Here is a 21132-nt window from a genome sequence, read left to right as displayed (position 1 = left end):
TTAAATGTTGGCATGTCTCTGCTTCATTCACTAACTCTGGTGATGCGTTCCACAGTCTCAACAACCCTTTGTGTAAAAAAAATGTTCTCCTGCTCTCTGTTCTAAATCTCTTGCATTTAATCTTATATCTATATCCCCTCATTCTAGACCCCTAACTCACTGGAAACAGTCTATTACTATCTACTCAGTCCCATTCCTTCATAATTTTAAACACCTCTATCAAATTACCTCATAATCTTTTCTGTTTTAGCAAAAACAGTCCCATTTTTTAAGTCTTACTTCAAATTGTATTTTGTTATACCAGGCAGCACTTAGTGAATGTGCACTTTACTCTCTCTAGTTCCTCAACATCCTTCCAATAGTGTGAAGCCCAAGATGCACACAGTACATCAACTGTGGTCTTACTAAGGTTTTATATAGATTCAAAATTACATTTTGACTTTTATACATCTTACCTCTTGCCATAAACCCCAGTATTTCATTTGCTGTTTTTAATGCCCTTATGCACTTAAGGAGCTGCTTTTACTACCTCAACCAGTCTTCCTGGCAACTCCATTCTAGCTATTGATCATCTTCTGTAAAGTAACAGTTCCTGTTGTCTGTCCTAAATTTGACTTTCACAACACTAAACCTGTATCCTCTTGTCCTGGTGCATTTGAAAGTATTGTTTCAGGTTTACTTTCTCTATTTTTAAATCTGCCTCAGCGGCAGAGCAACTTATCTCTTGTACCTCTATAAAGCACCCTCTGGGATGTCTCTTTTCAAAGGTGAACAGCCCAGCTTATCAAGTTCCTCATAGCTCTTTCCTCTGACACTAGGGATCAGCACATTGCTCTCCTCTGTACTATTTTTATGGCCCCTTTAGGTTGCAACAACCACCGTCTTTTCTCTGTGAATATAACATCTTTGCGTTGAAAGTGTGATTCCATTTCATTTATATATAGATAGGTCCCTACAAAGACCCTTGGGTCATCCCATTCACCGGCACTCTCCTACTCCAACTAGTTCATCTATGACTCCCCTCTGCTTCCTTCTGTTTAGCCAATAACTAATCTATCTCCATGTCTTACCTGTGATACCTATGAGCCTTAATTTGTAACGGAATCTTTTGTACTTTATTAAAAGCCTTTAAAAGTTGAGGAACATTACATTGTGTGTCTTTCTGTCCATCAATGTAGGATGTAATCTCCTTGCTGCCCTCCCATCCTCCACCTCCCATCAACTCCAACTTGTCCAAAACGCACATGTCCTGTCCCATTTACCCATCACCCTGTTCCCTCTGACCTACATTGGTTCCCCATCCCCAAGCATGTTCACTTCAAAATCCTTGTCCTTGTTTATAAATCTCTCCATGGCCTCACCCCACCCTATCACTGCAATCTCTTAGCCCTATATCCCCTCCCGAGCACTCTGTTCCTTTGACTCTGGCTTTCTGTGCTTCCCCCTCTGCCCCCTTCAAAGTCTTCAGCTACTCGATCCTACTCTTTAGAATCCCTGCCTAAACCTCTCCATCTCTGCACCTCTCTATCTTCAACCTAGCCTGTGGTCACTCCTCCTAATCTCTTCCTTTCTAGGTTTGGTGTCCATTTTCATTATGCCTATTTGTGAAATGCTATGGGACATTTTTAGGTTAAAGGCACTATAACAATGCAAGTTGTTGCTCTTATTATTAAGGTTAGGTTAGTGGGTCTCAAGCTGCCAGGTATTGCTCCATCGATATTTTTGAATATGAGCACTACATTTACCCGTTTCTAATCTGTTCGTAACTTCCACAGTGTTCACTAATGCTGTAAAATGACCAGCTTCACAAATCTCCCTTACCGCTCTAAGTACTCTGGGATATAGTTCATGCACCTTGGAGGATTTATTGGTTTTCAGCCCATTAAACTCATCTAGAACCTCTGCTTCAGTAACACCGAGGTCCCAGAGAACATACAATGTTTGTTAGATGTTGGACGGTTTATCATTAGTATTCTCCCTCCTTAAAATTCTCAAAGCAATGGTCATTTAATATTTTAAACATTTCCTGTTTTAAGTCCATTTGAGACCTGTAGTATTTTAACTTCCTCCCTGCTATCCTCTTGCTGATACAGTTTTGGAAGAATTTTTGGTGTTATGTTTGGCACATGCTGCCATGATCCTTTCCAGTTATTTCTTGGCACCTCTAATCTTTTTTTTGACCTTCTATTTCATATTGTATTTGACCCAAAGGTTACACTCCCCCTTCTCTCTTCAAGTTTTGTCATTTTTTTCCCACTTTTAATTTTCCTTTGATCCATTTTGGAATATTTTTGTTTAATTTGCCTTGCTGCACTTAGTAAATACTGTCTTGCATGTGTCTCATAATGTTTTTAGAGGATGCCCATTTATCCTCCACAGATTTATTCTTGAATAGTACCCCAAGTCTATGTTGCCATGGTTAGCTCTCATACCCCTGCAGTTTGCCCACCTGAAATTGTATACCAGGGTTTAGTTATATGCCTGCACGGTCCTTAAAGTCAGGTTTAAAGTTAGACAGTAGTGACCATAGTGCAATAACGGTTCAGCTCTTGGATAATATCTGGATCACAAAACCAGTTAGTCATAGGACCTTGTGCCCACTTGATATGTATTTCTTGATGCTTAAAAATGGAGCCTTGGTATCTATATAACCATCTCCATATATCTGCCTGCAGCAGTTTGTATAATTCACATCTAAATCTCAAGGTCTTGAGGCCAGATAGTTGGGATCACAGGGCTCCAGATGTAACTGGAAAAGAACAAACTCAAGTTGCAGTGTCTGATGCATTTCAGAAGAGTACTCAAACTGTAAAGCATAATGACACTATTGTGTTGCTACGTGTGATGACTTCATCACCTAATAACATGCAAAGCATAAGACTGTGAGATACAAACCAGACTGGAAAGAACAAGCAGAGTATATCAGAATGTGGTTTCAGATAACCCCCAAAGGAAGGCCTTGCAGAAATGACTACCCATTCCACTAGTATCTTTACTAAAATGCATTGAACAATTAAGGGCACTCCCAGTTGCCAACATAAATAGGGCACGTGTGTCAACCTATTAAGAATTCAAGGCCTCTGCAATGGGGTTTGTGAATAGAGATTGGAAATGGTTCCTTGAAATCTTATCAAGTTCGTCCACCATAGACAGCACCAATATTTGTTTTGCAGGCTTCTCAGGCCAATTTTAAGGATAGGTGCTGGGATGTGTAACTATCAGGATGCCTACAGAGTCCCGATTAGTATATTAATCATTATGTATTCTTCAAAGTAACTGTACATCAAGGTACAGGAAATTTACCATATACTATATACGGTCTATATGGCAGTCCTCAATTGTTTTTATGAATCTATAACCATCATTCATCATGAATTTTGTTCTACAGACATGGTAAAAATGGTTTACAATAAAACATAGAGTTTAAGGCTTAAAATTATGCCAGCCTACACCAGCAGGAGACAGCTCAACATCCAAAGATCAAAGTCCTTTTAATCAGGCCACATAAACAGGGACCCACAACACTACAGCGAGCAATCTATCACCTCCAACACAGATGTTGGAAAACGCCATTCTGCTCAACCCGTTCTGATCTTATTTGCTGGAATCAATGTGAGGAGATAACAGCTACATGGGACATACCTGCTTTTCCCCAACACCTAACTCTCTAACATCCCCAATTAATTATATGTATGCACACACACACAAAATGAAAATGATCTACATACCACAGAACTGAGATAATCTTGTAATATTCCTTTGTGTCACACTTCCAGTGTCTGTGTTGAGTGACATCCACATGGGTCTATTTATTCAACACAGACAGTTAATTAAAATCAGTATTCTTTATTTGAGAGGGAAGAACAAAACTTTAAAGCTGAGCAGCAACCAAAGACACAAAAATACATTATCATAGAATCATACAGCACAGAAGGAGGCCATTCGACCCATCATGCTTGTGTCGGCTCTTTGAAAGAGCTATTCAATTAGTCCCACTCTCCTGCTCTTTACATTTAATTATACGCTGAGCTTTTAAAGAAGATAAACAGATGAAATTAATAGCAAACAAGCTAGTTGGATTGAAACTGTCATGGTAATAGAAGCAGATGATCACCAACAGCCAAAACTTTGTAAAGGCTACAGTTATTAGTTGAGTTTTTCGAGGTGTTCTGGGGATGCTCCATGACATACACTATTCAAAAATAAGGTAGGAGAGAGTACTTCTAATAATATTGATTTGCTGGTGACATCAAGCTCTGTAGGGAAGTGACTAGTGCAAAGGAGATTGCTATTCCAGGAATTTGGAGATTAGATGGAATGTGTTTATAAATGAACATTGATACAGGAACCACAATGCACTGATGTCTATTGATAAGGGTTAAGTGTGATTATTGGGGAAAAGCAGTTATTTCACTCAAAATAGAAAGTTCAATTGCAGAGCTTTTGTCAATAAGTACAAAAATGTGTTTTGATGGTTGCTCATTTGGTGATTTTATTTTGAGTGAATAAAGTGAATGTGCTGGATCTGGGAAATTGAACATTTGGCCACTTTTGCCTCCTAGGCCTAAACGTTGGATATATGCAAGCAATGAGGAGCCTTGCCCATCACCAGCGCATGTAGCACAATGACTCCAGTGGTCAGAAAATTGTGGGCAGTGCACCCATGATATTCCAATATGTGCTGGCAGCGGACGTGGTTCCTTGCCGTTGGCATGTACTTGGGAAATTTAGGCCTTAGTATCGTCATCGGAAGAGAGATTATGCTTTCATCTCATTAGTCTGGGTAGGTTCAAATGTCCGAAAGGTGCAAGAATATTGTGCTAATCCATAGTTACACCCAGCATTTTGTCTCATGGACAGTTAAATTGATCACAAATCAAAACAGGTTATGTTAACCCTGTAATGCTCAATCAGTCAGGCTGTATTTGTTTTTGTCCATGTTTGTTTTTATTTCCCCTTGTCAATCATTTCATCTCTTCAAGGTGTTGATTTTGATTACTTGCTGGGAATATTGTTCTATCGCACCAGGTAACCTGCAGTACCTTATGCAAATGGCCATTACTCCTGTGTCGGCCCTTACAGTGAGTGTCAGCAAGTTAGCCAAATGCAGGGTCATCACAGTCAAGTCCATTGCTGTTTTCCACCTGGCGTCCATCCATACACACACTTCCAGCAGGATAGCAATCAGTGACAGAAACTCTGGCTGATTTCTCCTCTCTAACCTAATTGTCACTGAAGTCAATTGTCCCCCTAAGACTACTCTGGCTGAGATCCCTGTGGATTGAACTTGAGGCAACATTTGTAATACTCTCTGCTGTGTTTGCCAACCTATCTTCAAACAAATATTGATACTTCCGAGAATGTTCAGAGCTGAACAACAAGGGTAATTCTAGGATTCCAAACTCTGGAGGCTGACAAAGTCGAACATTGTTCTCCATAGAAGAAAAATGATTGAGAGGTCATGAAGGAACTCTTTATAATGCTGAAGGACATGGGTAATGTGGATGCAAGCAAATTGTTGAACTGAAACTGTGATCACGGAACTGGAAAACGTGAGTATGCAATGGTTAAGCTCTGGAAATGACTAGAAATTGGAAAAAAATTGTTTTGTTTACAGAATACTGGACACATGGAATAGACTCATCAAAAGTAGTTCATGCTGTAGCATTAATTCCTTGAAAAATGAACTAGACAAATACCTAAGAATGGGAGTGAAGGTAATAAGGATAAATGTAAACTTACTTGAACAAATATTATATGGAACACAAGGTTCTTGTTTTTTGTCCCACAGGAGTGCCATCTGTGGAATGCAACCAGTCAGGGTTCAGTAATATAGATTGTAATATATATTGCGATCTAGATATTTTACTCCATTACCTCAGGATTTTAAAAAAACTCGAGAGTTTTAGTTTCCTGGAAATTTTACCTGTGGTTATTCATCTCCTTAAAGAAACAAAATATTTTGGGGAGAATAAATGACAGTTTGAACTATCCGTGGTCTGTTGGAAGGAGCAAGCTAAGTAGGCCGAATAATCATCTTCTGTAGTTTCTTATTTTGTCATGACTTAACTTGCTTCATGCAGCAGTCATGGTTCCATTACATTCCGTAACTAAGCATAGTCATAATGAACCTGAGGTATGGGCAGAGATCACTTGTGCTCAGTATCAACCAATGATACGCATTTCTGGTTGGTTTGATGTGAAGTGCAAGAATCTCCCACCTGAAATAAGTGGGAACTTAATTACAATATGATGGACGGACGTGACGTCATTCAGACCCAAATGCTGTTTTCCGCCCTTTATGCCGGAAGTGCACTGTTAATTTTGTCCATCTAAGTCAGTCATCCAAGGTTGCTAGGTTGTAACTTTTAATTTTTAAAGGGACTGCCAGAAAGTTTAATGTTTGTCTTTCAATTGGTTTTTGGTACTCTTGGTTTTGTTTTGTTTCAACTCATGTGCTGAAGAGGATTTGTGGCATGTGTTTGTTTTAAGCTACTGATTTTTTTTGTATGTGTGATATGAAATAGGTCAATGGATGACCCTATGGAATCCCTCTGTTTTTAAGCTATTTGGAGGAGGAACATAAAGACGCCAGGGACATCAAAGTAGCAATCCACCCACCCGCCATTACCCTCCAAACCACTTCCATGCATACAGCCAGAAGTGACCTTACCTGGACCTGTGTGAGGAACTCTGTAGGCATAGGCTTAGATTCACTCAGAGGGCTATGACAGAGTTGTGTCATATGTCTCAATCTGAGTGGCGACCAAACTCCAGGACAGGCTATGAAGTGCAATTCAGACCTAAGTTTTTATGTCTCAGGCTCAATCCAGGCTACCACAAGAGACCTCATTTAATCTGCAGTGCACAGATGTATCAAGTAGGTGACTGATGCATTGTTTGCCAGAGGTAGCACTTCACTTTCCCCATGAACAAGAGGGCTCTGCATTTTTTCAAATAGCATGGTTACCCAAGGTCCAGGGTGTTATTAATGGCTGTGTGCTTCTGTGCACAGTGATTGTGTATTCATGGCTGCAAAGATTACCCCTCTATTAATGTGTAACCATCTGCACAGGATCATGCAAGTGAATGTCTGCTGCAGTCCTGATGTCTTTATTGTAAGGCAATCTACCATGCCCCCATTATTTGACCCAGAAAGAAAAGTGCAACGTTGGCTCCTAGGAGACTAATTCTACCCTCTGCAGCCTCAGCTCACCTACCTCCACAGCAACCACGCACAGGTGTAATAAGGTGCATGCATCTACCAAAATCATCATCGATTGTACTATAGGTGTGTAAAAACAGATTCAGATGCTGAAACAGGTCAGATGGCTTCCTGTAATACAGTCTAGCTGAAATTTCCTGCATCATCAAAATCTGCTATACAATGAGGCATCAATATGAAGCAGCCAGAGGACGATGGCAATGAACAGCAGCAAGGCGATAACCTAGAGGAGATGGAATATGTTGGCAATGCAACTGCTGAAGCACCTTTGCCAATTGCTAAAACTATTTATCATGGTTTCATTGAGCCCACATCCTAAGTGCCCATCTGCCCACTGCATGAAGAGTCTTCCCTAAGATTTCACCCAAATTGTCTTGACCTCTTGCTGAGCTGCCAAAGATAATCTTGTCACCAGCTTTTACAATATCCAACACCATAACAAGAACACTCTCTAGACACAGTACAACTTCAGTGCAAATAAACATTATTCCCCTAAATGTGATCTGTATGTATGATTATTGTTTGATTCCCCTTGGTGACAGTATGTGATTGGTGTGCTCTACAACCTAGTTGAGTGTCTCTTCTACATGATCCTCTGGTGCCAGGAGTATGTGAAGTGCTATGTGTCTATAAAAGACTTGTGAGATTGAGGCAGCCCTCTACCAGCTACAAGCTCTGTCACTTCTGCACTTTCAGGATGGCCTGATCTTGCCTGTCCTTGCCCACTTTCTGGTCAATTGCTATCATTAGTGAAGTGATGGAAGAAGTCATCAATAGTGCCATCAAGTGACACCTATTCACCGATAACCTACTCACCGACACTCAGTTCGCGTACTGCCAGAACCATTTGGCCTCAAACCCTTTTACAGCCTTGATCAATATATAGACATAAAAGCTAGATGCAAGAGAGGTGAGAGTAATTGTCCTCAAAATCAAGGCAGCATTTGACCAAGTATAGCACCAAGAAGCACGAGTCAAATTGAGGCCCATGGGAGTCATGGCTGAAGTCATACCTGACACACAGGAAGATAGTTGTGGTTATTGGTGGCCAATTGTCAAAGCAGCAGGAGATCTATATTGTGTTACAATGGTATCTTGATGAGAAGTCTTCAGCTGTAGCTTTTAACAGAATGAGTAACATGGAATTAAGTGTCACTGGATGCTTTGGTGCCAGCTAGTGAATAGGTTCAGGAAAAAAAGAGCATGAAAAATCTAGAGCAAACACTGACCTGGGGCCAGGTCATCATCCGCTACTCCCTCAGTGGCCTCTCTGCTGTGCCACCCCCTCAAAAGGTGTAAGAGGATGGTGGTTCGGGAACATTCTCCTGTTTAGGTTCCTTCTCTTGCTATGCATTGTCTTCACCCACAAACAAATGAGAAGAGGTGTATTGTGATTACATGAACATGCTTCATGCAGGTACAGTAGATGGGAGGATTTGTCAGGCAGGAAAGCATTTAGGGATCCAAGGGAAGGAACACTTACAAAGGAAATTTGCTGTTACAAATGCACCCTGCTGCATAATAGGTAGGCATGGGAAACATTTAAAGTACTGTCAGACTGTAACTCTAGATGTCATATATGCTCAGTATACAGCATTAATATAAGGTTACAGTGAGAATCCTGCTAAAAAGCGAGCTCCCAATGAGAAGCATTATTAATGCCAAGAGCTTGGCCATGGAATGTAAATTAGGCTGACCTTGGAAACAGAGGCAGGGTCAGCAAACTAATGGTCAGACGTGTGCTAATGACGTACTGCCTGAATGGGGGCCCCAGATGAAAATTGGGGCACATCTGAAAATGGGATTAAAAAAAACAGGGTTCAAATTTCCATCACGCAAACATTGCATATTTATTTGTTTCATGCATATGTTAAACCTAAGTTTTCACTATCATAGATTCAAATTATATAATAATGTTTTAATACAGTGATAGGACTAATCTAGACAAATATAAATCTAAAAAGCAATTGGTTAGCACCTAACCACCTTCCCGTAAAGGGATTTGAATGAGGAAATAATTGCAAATAATTCTGTTAAAATCATATTTAATTATGTTTTCAGGAGGAAATATAAAATGGTATTTGCAGTATTATTAATTATACTTGTGTAGAGATGACAAGAAAGGCTGGATCAAAGAGGGAAGAGCAGGCAAACAGGAAAGTGATGAGTGACTATAAAGTGATGACAGTGAGCTCAGCTAGAAAATGGAGTGAGGAAACATACCCGTACTTCCTAAATATCAGCCAGTTCTGTAGTGACCAGATTAAGTTGCAGTGGGCAAGAAATGTTCATCAGCATGGATCAAGCTGGTTGCTGTGGATTATATTTGTGAAGCTAAAGGTCATTTGCAGATTGGCAGGTGACCTTGAGTAAAAAGGTATGGCCTGAGCTGGTTTTTCAACATTCCTGCTTACATTTTCTGTCCCTTCCGTGCCTGTACAAGAATAGTATTCAAAGGCAGTGTAGCATTCTTCAGAGATGAGATTAAGTATATGAGTTAGGAAAATAAAATTCAATTGTTGGGAGAGGAATATGCATCTGGGGAGGCAGCAGGTAAAAATATATTACAAAAACAAATAAATACCTGTAACTCTGATTTCAGGAATGGTCTCCCAATGAGAGCTGTACAGACTTTCATTTTAACTAATGTGATTAACTGTTTCACCATTTATTACAAAGAGAAATGTCAAAGGCTGATGTTTTTTGGAACTTGTACTGTATAATGAAAGCTATGAATGTGAAGATATCCAGATTTTTGATGAATCATTGTATTTGTTTTTTTTCCCTCTGCTTGTTTGCCAATCCTTCCATCAGCTCAGTGGGTGACTTATGTGAACAAATCAATGGCCACAGGGGTTGCCCAGTTGTTCAAGCAGTTGGACATTTTACTCCCAAACAGAAAGTCAAGAGTTCAAATCACAGCCAGCCTGTCATTCACAGTTGCTCACCTCAGGAAGTGATTTTGGTCAGTTTTCTGCCTGATGACCAGATGAAGTCTCTCTGAATTTTTTCCCCCTCCCCAGGAGCTACAGATTGGGGTTGGTGGTGCACGAGATTAAACAAATGGATAGGTTGTGTATTGCCGGGCTTATCTTTTCTTGCCCTTTTTTCGTATGATCGTAAGGGATACATAAAGTAATGGATTCTATCTACTGTTTGAGAGAGGAGGGTATAAAGGGAATGGCATTCTAAATGTCATCCCACTAAATTCACACTTCCAATTAGCTGACTATGGAGTAACACAGTGGCCATGGAGAATCTGTAGCTCTGCCACTTCTCTCCTTCCATCTGGAGGTGAGTGCTATCGTAACAAAATGGTAAGTATTTGGGAGAACAAATAAATCTTCAAGATTTTTTTTCAAAATGCCAATGCATTTTTTCCTAAGGAACATTACTTGACACAAATTCACACAATATATCATTATCGGAAAGCCAGCACGGATTTTTTAAAGGCAAATCATGTTTAACTAACTTGATTGAGTTTTTTTGATGAGGTAACAGGTTGATGTGGTGTATATGGACTTTCAAAGGCATTTGATAAAGTGCCACATAATAGGCTTGTCAGCAAAATTGAAGCCCATGGAATAAAAGGGGCAGTGGCAGCATGCAAACAAAATTGGCTAAGTGACAGGCAACAGGGAGTAATAGTGAATGGTTGTTTTTTGGACTGGAAGAAGGTATACAGTGGTGTTCCCCCGGGGTCGGTACTACGACCACTGCTTTGTTTGATATATATTAATGACTTGGACATGGGTGTATAGGGCACAATTTCAAAATTTGCAGATGACACAAAACTTGGAAGTGTAATAAACAGTGAGGAGGATAGTAATAGATTTCAAGAGGACATAGACAGGCTGGTGGAATGGGCAGACACGTGGCAGATGAAATTTAACTCAGAGAAGTACAAAGTGATACATTTTGGCAGGAAGAATGAGGAGAGGCAATATAAACTAAATGGTACAATTCTAAAGGGGGTGCAGGCACAGAGAGACCTGGGGATATATGTGCACAAATCTTAGAAGGAGGCAGGACATGATGAGAAAGCGGTTAAAAAAGCTTATGGGATCCTGGGCTTTATAAATAGCGGCATAGTTATGTTGAACCTTTATAAAACATTGGTTCGGTCACAGCTGGAGTATTGTGTCCAATTCTGGACACCGTACTTTAGGGAGGATGTGAAGGCCTTAGAGAGAGTGCAGAAAAGATTTACTAGAATGGTTCCAGGGATGAGGGACTTCAGTCATATGGATAGACTGGAGAAACTGGGGTTGTTCTCCTTAGAGCAGAGAAGGTTAAGAGGAGATTTGACAGAAATGTTCAAAATCATGAAGGGTTCAGATAAAATGAATAAAGAGAAACTGTTCCCATTGGCGAAAGGGTCAAAAACCAAAGGACACAGATTTAAGGTGATTAGCAAAAGAACAAAAGACGACGTGAGGAAAATCTTTTTTATGCAGTGATTAATCATGATCTGGAATGCACTGTCTGAAAGGGTGGTGGAAAAAATTCAATCGTGGCTTTCAAAAAGGAATTGGATAAATAGTCAAAGGGAAAAAATTTGCAAGACTACGGGGAAAGAATGGGGGAATGGAACTAACAGGATTGCTCTTACAAAGAGCCGGCATGGGCTCGATGAGCCAAATGGCCTTCTTCTATGCTGTAACCATTCTATGATTCTATGATAAATGTTCGATGGAAAATTAGCTATGATTTTCAAATGAATCAAATATTTCTAAATCTTTTATGGCAAGGCCTAAATTTAAGCTTTTGTATGGCCAATGGCAAATAATAAATAAAGTTGTCAGATGGGACTTGACACAGAGCAAGGCTGTTTATAATTTGGATCATAAACAAGGTAAAAATAAGGTATTGAGCACCAGTGTTCATTTAGCTGATTCTCTTGGTAAATACATTAAAGTACTTTGGTGTCTTTTTTCAAATTTCTTTTCACTTATCAGATATCCTTATCAGATATTCATTTAAGACTAACTTACTGTAATGCCAAAATTAATGGAGCTATGAACAGTATTACTTTTCATGAAGGGTAAACTATCCTCTGCCACTAACTGTTATTAGAAAACTATATATTGCTGTCAGCTGCAGACTTCGAAGCTTAAAAAAGTTCCTGTCACCAGCTATTGCTTTTCAGCTCCAATGCTTCTGGCTGCTAACTGGGGCTCCTCATTGCCAAACGTAGCTTCCCTTTAAAGCTCTTCCTTCTAGCATCCATTTCCAGCATATTAATATCTCCTGTCATTGTTACTGAGGGTATGGCACTTAGTATTGCTACCTGATATACCTTAGTTTGTAAAGCATATATTACTTTGAGCTTTTCTTGCCAAATGCTATTGCCACTTAAACATTTGATGCAATGCTTGATGGCTCATCGTTGCTCCTGAACAACATAGGTTTGCTTTCATAATTGAAGAACTTGAGCATTTTTATTTTGTGAATGAAATACTCTGATTTTTCATTCTGTTTAGGGCTCTTGTCTCCATAGGTTAGCAGCCATGTAGATTTGCTCTTTTCCTAAGGTGCCAACAAGGCTTTGAGTGCATTTTTAAAATTTCTCTTTGCCCAGCTTATGTATTAGATCCAACTTGTAAGTTGCTTACATAGGATAAACCTCAAATAGAACAAACATGACTCTGTGGAATTCAGATACACAAAGCAAATAATATAGTTACTATGGATTACATTTTCCACTGAAAGATTTTTGGGTTGTGAACATAAATATCATTTTGCACAAACAGTGAGTGGAACTTTTAATGAAACTCTATTTGTAATGGATTAATTCCAGTGTCTCAAATAACTTGCTATCTGACTTTTTTATATTATTAGCATAATTGTAGCCCATGGAATAAAAGGGGCAGTGGCAGCATGGATACGAAATTGGCTAAGTGACAGGGAACAGAGTAATGGTGAACTGCTGTTTTTCGGACTGGAGGAAGGAATTATATTAGTAGCATAATTATAAAAATCTGAACATTACCCTTATTTTTTTCACCAAAACATTCCTAATATTTTCAGTTCTTCTAACTCTTTTGTTGCACAATCAGGTCTCTGAAATCATTCCTTCTTTTGACTTTCTGCAATATTTAAATCTTCCTTCGATTTATCGTTTTCTGCTTTGAGTAACAGGTTGTTTTTTTTTGTTCTGGTTTCTCTCTAATTTGATGTGTGACTGATAAGTTAATAATTTTAAAGCAACTGTTTCACGAGATTTAATTGTAAAATGCAACTATCGTATCTGCGGGAGAGGATGATTTAAGTTAGTCTTAGCAAAACATTTCAGGGGCAAAGTCAAAGGTTGGCACAATATTTTACAGGACAATGTTCAATATTACTTGAAATGATTGTTTATTTTCCGTGGCTGGAGGAGATGATGCTGCAAATCATATTTCAGTCGTTCAAAACGGACAAATGAATGCAACATGTTAGTTGTTAAATGTCCTGCAATCTAGTTATTTGTTGCAACCTCCTTAATGTGGGTTCTTTCACGAATACTGTATTCTCTTACAAGCCTCTACAGTTACCAGCATGTAAACGTTAACAATAGAATGTATCGGCTATTTGAGATGAGTGTGAGCAGCATTGTGATTCATCCAGCCTTAACCCGAGCGGAGATAGTGTTAAGTGATCAGAATTGTCGCAGTGAAGTACCTGGGTTAAACGATAAAATGCTGATAATGTCCCTGATATTTGCTTAATATTTTAAGACTGCTCGATGACTACTTTTGCTTTTACAATTGGGAAAAGACTAACGCCCTCGTCTCAATAGGTAACATGCATGTACTTTCAATACAATGAATCTATTATTAGGATCGTATTAAATCACGTCATATGGATTTTTAACTGGTGTGGATTACAATTGGGGTCGGTCCTGTCTTTTTTTTCTTAGTTAAACTAAACGCAATGCTTCGTGTGATTTCATGATTTATTTCCACGTCAGTGTTAGATGGGTCATGGAATTTACTCTTTTAAAAAAAAACACAATTTTAAAATCTAAGTTGGGCTGAGCACCCATCCTTTTAAAAAGTCTCATTTGAGACAATAAAGAATGTCAGCCAGTACTCGGTCAGATATGTATTTTTATTGATAAACTATGTTTGGACTAATTGCACAGGTAAACACGCATCCCCGGAGACTCGGCTGCACTGTGGCTGTCTGATGTTCCAGAATATTAACTTTCGTCTACGATGCCACAGGCTACTTTCATGTACGATGTCAGTAACTTTTGCATTTCTCCGCCATAAAACAATCCGATCGTTTCTCGCGGTACGGAAATAGATAATTCCCCTTTTCAAGCGAAAGGTTTACTCCCGACCGATCGGCTGATTTCCAGTGTAAAAAGAATCGTGATTCCACATTGATAAGTCACGATAAGTATTCTAATTCTCTGCCATTTAAAATATTTCAAATTGCAATTACAGCGCAAGAAACCAAACGTTGAGTCTCGCTGAAACATAACTTGCGGTGGTAGGTTTCTCATACCTGTATTAACACTTGGCTGTAACATAGTCGATTCAATATTCTCTTCTCGGGTATTCTCTGGACTGTATTCTCTTCTCGGGTGTGTGTTTATTCCTGTTGTGTGTGTCTGTGTGTGTGTTTGTACATAATTGATTATTAAAGCTGTCGTGATTACAAACATTATGAATCGCTGGGATTGTTGATGTCTGCTCCGCTCCCCCACGTGTTGGGCTGCTGGTCAGTTTCATGTGTCCGCTCGGTGCCGCTGGTCAGTAGGGGGCGCTCCGATGTCGCTCCCTCCACTCGCTCCGTCCTCCGGCCAGTAGTTCTTTTGAAGGGAAAGATTCCCCTCCATTCAGCTCCCAAACAAAACCGAGCTCTCAATCCACCACTGGTATTTACCGTTATCATGAAATCTTTATGCAATTAATACCCGCATTAGCCCTGAACTACCCGCGGGATATTTATAACCTTTTTGCAAGAGAGAGAAAAATATATATTAATGCTTGGTAGGAAATAACGATTTGTAACGATAAATTATCAACATTTTTTGCGCCTGTTAGTTCCGCTGGTTCGCGCACGATTTATTTGCCGTGCTCTGCGACTCCCGGAGCTATAGTGTTTTTTTTTACGGAATTGGTCAAATGTTGACAACCTTTAAGCCAACATAACACCCAAGATTAGTGATGAGAAACTAATGAGAAAAAAGGGGGTCTTCATCGGAGCGTCGCGCCCGGGGCTTCTAATTAAATCTTAGCAGATTGAAAATAGCCAAGATTCCTCAGCCAAAAGCTCCAGGCTCAACTTTATCAAGTTTTATATGTTTCTCTTTTTAAAAAAAAAATCTTTCCTATCATCTAAGCAGGGTGCATGCTCAACTTCGCCGTCTTTTGCAGAGCTAGCGATTCGATATCATGGTCTTGCCTTCAGCAAGTGTGATTTACTAATTAGAATATTTACATCATTAAGTTCGAGGAGAGAGTGGAAAAATATCCGTCACTCATTCTTCTAGAAGATAGACACTCTGGAGAGTGTGGAACCGTCTCTAATTCAAAAAGGCAGTCGGGCAGAAAAGACTGTGAACATTATCCTGCTAGTTATTAATCAGTACTTCTAATAGCTCGTTGGTTTCCTTGTTACAGCAGACTTTGAAAAAAAATTGCAATCGTCCATGTAATATTGATAGTAAGTATTCTGCAGATCAGGCGGCATGCGTGTTTATAAATCAAATTGCTAATGGAAAGATGATGCGCGTTTTTAATTTTATTTGCATTTCTTTACAATAAAATTATTTCCAACAAGGAAAAAACGCTATAAGACACTTTTAAATAACGAGTGTGTTTGTCCAGCCAATCCAACAGTGATATTCGTTCCTCTGTATTTCTTGCCTGTGTTTGCTATTAGATCGGAATCTCCAAAGAACTACAAATCTTACCTGCAAAGATGGAAAATATTAATAGATTATTTCACTGCCATCCCTCTCCCCCTCCCCTCCCCCCGGCCTTGATCATCAAAAGCAAATATGAGTTGGCATTTACGCACTGGGGATAATTATGCAAAATATTTCGGAGCTTCCTGCGGGGAATAATCTGTTGACGCTTTAAAAAAAAAACTTGTTCTAAATAAGAACTGAGATACAGTAATCTGATTTGTGCCGCCAGGAAATTCAGATTTTCTGATGAAACAATGATTGTTTATACTGTAAGGAATACAGGGCTCCCCTCTTAACATTCCAATCATTTGTCTCTTATCTTTAACCTAACCTTTCAATTGTGATAGCGCAATAAAATTACAAACTCTGACGTCCCGATTCATATTGTATACATCCACATTGCAAGGTAATGTATTGTATAATATCTTAATATATAATCTGTTGGGTAAAAGTCATCAAGCTTTCTCAAATAGATACAGGAGACAAAAATGTGTCTATAAGCCAGTTCGACTCGCTGCAAACCTAAAGTGGATAGTGTACATGATATAAGTTTTCTTGTGCACTGGTTTCAATGTTTTTCATCATATTCAGTGTGTCGCAACATCCATACCCCTGTCTATAAAGGTGTGACGTATTTATCTATAGTCAGAATATAGATTGACGTCACTTGTATTTATATATTTTATGACCAATACAGAAACCTATCAATTTCAACGTGCAAGTTTTCCTTTATTATTCATTATACTGTGCTCTGATACCTAACATATTGCGATATACAATATTCCTATATTTATGTATCCGGAGAGCAATCCATTGTGTACTCAATAAGATCATGGGGATCCAACTCGCAAGGAAGATATGTTATCGGCTGATTTTAAAACCGATACGTAATGTGCAGGTTCAGGGACAAGTGAATTGGAAGGAAAGCAAAACACGTAACCTGGTAGAAAAGACAGTCTGACATTTCGGGGAACAATCCGAAACTATTAAATAAGCTTCATTGCACAGAAAAAATAATAACCAATAAGTCGTCTACGTAAATATGAATCATAATTTACTATATCGATAGATGATATAAAGATTTTAAAGATACATCAGCAGTGAAGCAGAAATTTGGTTTTGACAAAACCTAATTTATAAACCTTACGAATTCTCCCGTTGCCAATTCTTGATCTAAGGGCTTCTGACTGAGTACAATTCAGTGTTAAATGTAATCGCACAACAGTTGCAAAACTTATAAAAGGGACTAAAAGTAGTCATTTTTTTCCCATATTACATCGATTTCACCTAAGAAAAACGACATTCAATGGTAATATATAGGCGCAAAATCCAGTATGGTCGGCATTGTGTACAGTTTTCCAGTGAGGTTTCATTCCATAGCTAATGTTCCAAAACATAATATTAAACGCATATTTGTCTGTGTCTTGCATTAAAATTCTAATTGGGGCGTATTTTGAAGTAAAAGTTATGTTACCAAGAGTCAAACTAGTCGATTACTTTTAATTGTTCTCAAAAAGATTCCCTTTCGTTTCCAATTTATTGAAATCTTGTGGAAAGTAATAAAGGATGTGCACTTGAGGCTGAAAAATAAACTTTTTCTTAAAAAAAATCAAAGAATATTCAAAAACACTGTCGGATTACGAAATCAAAACTGGCAGATTCAAAAAACAAAATATATTTTAGGTAATCGTGCACACGTACTGAGAGGGACATACAACTGCAGTCCGACCATTTATTTGCATTGATTCACTTGGGCGATGAGATAAAAGAGCCAAGTATCCTCAGAGAAAGCGTTCACAGGTAATTTGTCATAACTTCCGTGAGAGGCAGTAACACAATCCGAATTGATTCCTTTTCTCCTGTTCATATTGGTTATTTGAGGACTTTTCAAGCGTCGGAACAGTAACCTTCTTGGATTTGAAAAACTGAGCGAGGCTGAAACCAGACGTGAATCGAGTTTGTAAAGAGTTTTGTATTTTTGCAATCTTTTGAAAAGAGCCAAGAAGTTTTTTTTTGTTGGAGGCGTTTGCTGATTATCCTATGCCTGGCTCCCGTTTTCATTGATCATTCCATATGAGATAATGCAATTATAAACATCAATAGGAGGTTGCTGCGGGAATCATTATCTGGTGACAGTGATAAATGATCTCCAGAAATAGCGGCATTTTCTCTGACCCACTCTGGGCTCTAGGGGTTGGGATACACGGAGTCTCCATAGTAACATGTTTACAGCTAAAATGGTCGGTTAAAAATTCCAAAATGCAGAAAAAATCTTTATACAGACTATTCATATGTACTGCGTTTTTTTTCTCTGCTGGTTTTTTAACACATTCTTCGGTGTAAAAGAGTTTGTAGTATAAAGAAATGAAACGCTAGTGCCTAGTCATTTATTGCAGTAGTAATTTATTTGGGACGGGCTCCAGTAATCAAATCTAAAAAAATGTGATGACTTTTCTTGATTTTTTATTTACTGTGATAAAAATATAGTTTTGCATTTGCAGTTGTCAATTATGTAAATGGAATTTTTGTTGGACTTTGATTTTATAGATTTCCTCCCTTAAATTACTTTAGTGGAACTGCTTGTTTCATTTTAATCAATTTCCTCAAGAATACATTTAACAGTGGAGTCGATACCAAACTTTCCAGTTTCGCAGATGCATAGCAGAATCTGATCAGACAATCTACAGAACATTATTTCCGTCAGCACAAAAGATGGTTATTTGACTTGTCTTATTGTAGCATTTCTTTCCTAAGCAAATAGAACAGCTTCGCATTCGCAAAGTGCAATCCACAATCTCCTATCCGCACTTTCTACTTAAAAAAAAATTAATCTATCGGTTAAGGTTGCAAAAATATCTATTTTATCAGGTTATAATACTATCTATTAGAGTCAGGTTTGGAATAACATCGATTAGAATGTTCAAAGAGAAACAATAGGAGGGTCTAAGCTCACTAGATTTATTCATCATTCTTAAGTCAAAAGCAAACGGGTCGAGAAACCCTTTCAGTTTTAAACGACCATCCAGTTGCTCATTTTGCAACCCATGTCATTCATTAAAACTAGCGATGCTCCCAGCAGCCTTAATGCAACATTTATCAGGAGAATTATACTCAATCTGCCTTAAAGAATGCACGGACAAAAAATACAATGCATTGTTTTAATTTATTAACAAATAATTCAACTAAATAACCCTAGCACGTTCAGATTAAGACCGACCGTTCTAAATAAAGAGCAGTGAGATTATTTCAAAATGAATCTCAGTTCCCCCGTTGAACGGTAAGAAAATGCGAAGTAGGTTCTTTTTTCAATTTTCAAAAGTTTTTTTTTTACACAAAAGTTAGAGAAGAATGATCCTGAATGGCCACAAGCACCAGGCATTGAGGATGGGCTCACACAGCGGGTCCCGCAACATTGCGTGGAGCGGCAACGCAAGAAAGTTGGAAAGTTTAGGCTCCTAAATCATAAATGCACAGCTACTTTTTAAAAGGGGAATGACGGAGGGAAAATGTGCACACTGACTTGAAAATTCGGCTTGGGCTTATAACAAGATTGACCAGTTTGGATTGTAAAAAAAAGTAACTCAAATTCTTAAAGCAAATGAGCAAAAAGACGCTCCATGAAACATTTTGGGAAGGGACCAGCAAAGAGGAAAAAGCGAAAAATAAGTTTGATTATTCGAATCAAAGTTTAACCACCGAAACCCAGGTTTTACCAGAAGATACAGCGAGCGTCTTTACCCCCTGTGTTGTAACTGAGAAAACGCCAAAGATTGGGATAGTTCCTGAATGCGAAGTAAAAATGCATCTGCAAATGAAATGAAACGTACATGACTGAAGTTCAGTAAAGGCGAGCCTCCAAAAACTTTATGATTCGACACATCAGATGGTCAGTTTGGTGTCTGCAGCTTGCAATCTCGAATCTCACAATACAAAATACAACGTTTCCCACAATTCAAAATACTCAACACATTGAAACATGCCTAAAACCTTCACCCATTACTCTCTGTACATAACACATTTTAATGGTATCAACCCAGGCTCTTTTTTTAAATAAACTTTTATTAAGAAGCTCTGTAAACAAAAGGGAGAAACCTCCAGGGTTTTAAATACAATATAACTCACTTCAAATGCTGGCCAATCTGATTTTCCACATTTCTATAAATACAGTTTTTTTTCTCCCGCCACCATACTAACTTTGCAAAAACTTTGGAACAATTCAGTCCGTTCGGTTTAATGATCAGAAACACTGCTTGAAAAAAAACTAACGTTCACTTTGGTGGGAAAGTAGGTAGGAGGAGGGCTAGAGCTGGGGGAAGCTGTGAGACTGGCCTGTTTAAAATGAGCTGCCGTGACTTTAAAACCAGTAAAAGCAAATTCTGGGGGTTCGAGAGGAGATGTAAACATCGCAACACGCAGATATAGAAAGATTTTGTAAAGTTGGATATGGTGGCTTGTATCACTTTTGTACTTTTTTGTTTAAATTCCATACCTGCGACCAAGATATTGATAAAGTTGTTCACTCGAAAGGCCGGATTTCTTATTCTCCGGGTGAGTGTTGGTGTAGAAAACACTGTACAACATGTAGAAATGTGTTTTTTTTTGTAGAGAAGATACCCTGTTTTTTTTTAAAACCCTCTTAAATACTCCACACGTTTAGTCTGAGCTTCGTTTTCATTGAGCTTATGTTTTCCTGTTGCCGTTCTGTTCATGCTACAGAAAGAAAAAAATCCTCCTGCTTTTGATTTTGTATAAAACAGTGGCCACACCTGACGAAGTGACAACCACATCTTTCAAATATCACTCAGCCCCTGGGATCAAATATAAGACTTCACATCAACTGCTTGTGTACAGCAGCAAACAATGGGTTAAATGTGAACCATACATGACTGAACTAACCAAACAACAAAAACAAAAACTGTCCCTTAGCTGCAGACCCTTCTGGAGGAGTCTGTTGGAAAGTCCCAAGAAAGTTGAAGCCATTACAGGTGTGTTATCAAACAGA

The 21132-nt window shown here is 38.7% G+C and overlaps 1 protein-coding gene and 1 long non-coding RNA gene across 3 annotated transcripts in view; both read right to left on the bottom strand.

Annotated features, from left to right (window-relative positions):
• Window positions 1-15303, bottom strand: part of LOC137326369 (uncharacterized) — a 46351-nt gene extending 31048 nt beyond the window's left edge. For both annotated transcript variants that reach the window (XR_010964185.1, XR_010964186.1), the window contains exons 1-2: window positions 14720-15303; window positions 3729-3805 (exon numbers count right to left, since the gene is read on the bottom strand). This is a non-coding gene — a long non-coding RNA (uncharacterized lncRNA). The remainder of the gene's footprint in view (window positions 1-3728; window positions 3806-14719) is intronic.
• Window positions 15304-19967: 4664 nt separating this feature from the next.
• Window positions 19968-21132, bottom strand: part of meis2a (Meis homeobox 2a) — a 100734-nt gene continuing 99569 nt past the window's right edge. Inside the window, exon 12 of the mRNA XM_067991376.1 lies at window positions 19968-21132. This exon is cut by the window's right edge and continues 1369 nt beyond it. The gene's annotated coding sequence lies outside the window, so the exon portion shown is untranslated.

The sequence above is a fragment of the Heptranchias perlo genome, chromosome 10, assembly GCF_035084215.1.
Source record: "Heptranchias perlo isolate sHepPer1 chromosome 10, sHepPer1.hap1, whole genome shotgun sequence".
In the NCBI taxonomy this organism is placed as follows: Eukaryota; Metazoa; Chordata; class Chondrichthyes; order Hexanchiformes; family Hexanchidae; genus Heptranchias; species Heptranchias perlo.
Note: the sequence above shows the minus strand (reverse complement) of the source record. Positions and strands in the feature narration are given on the sequence as shown.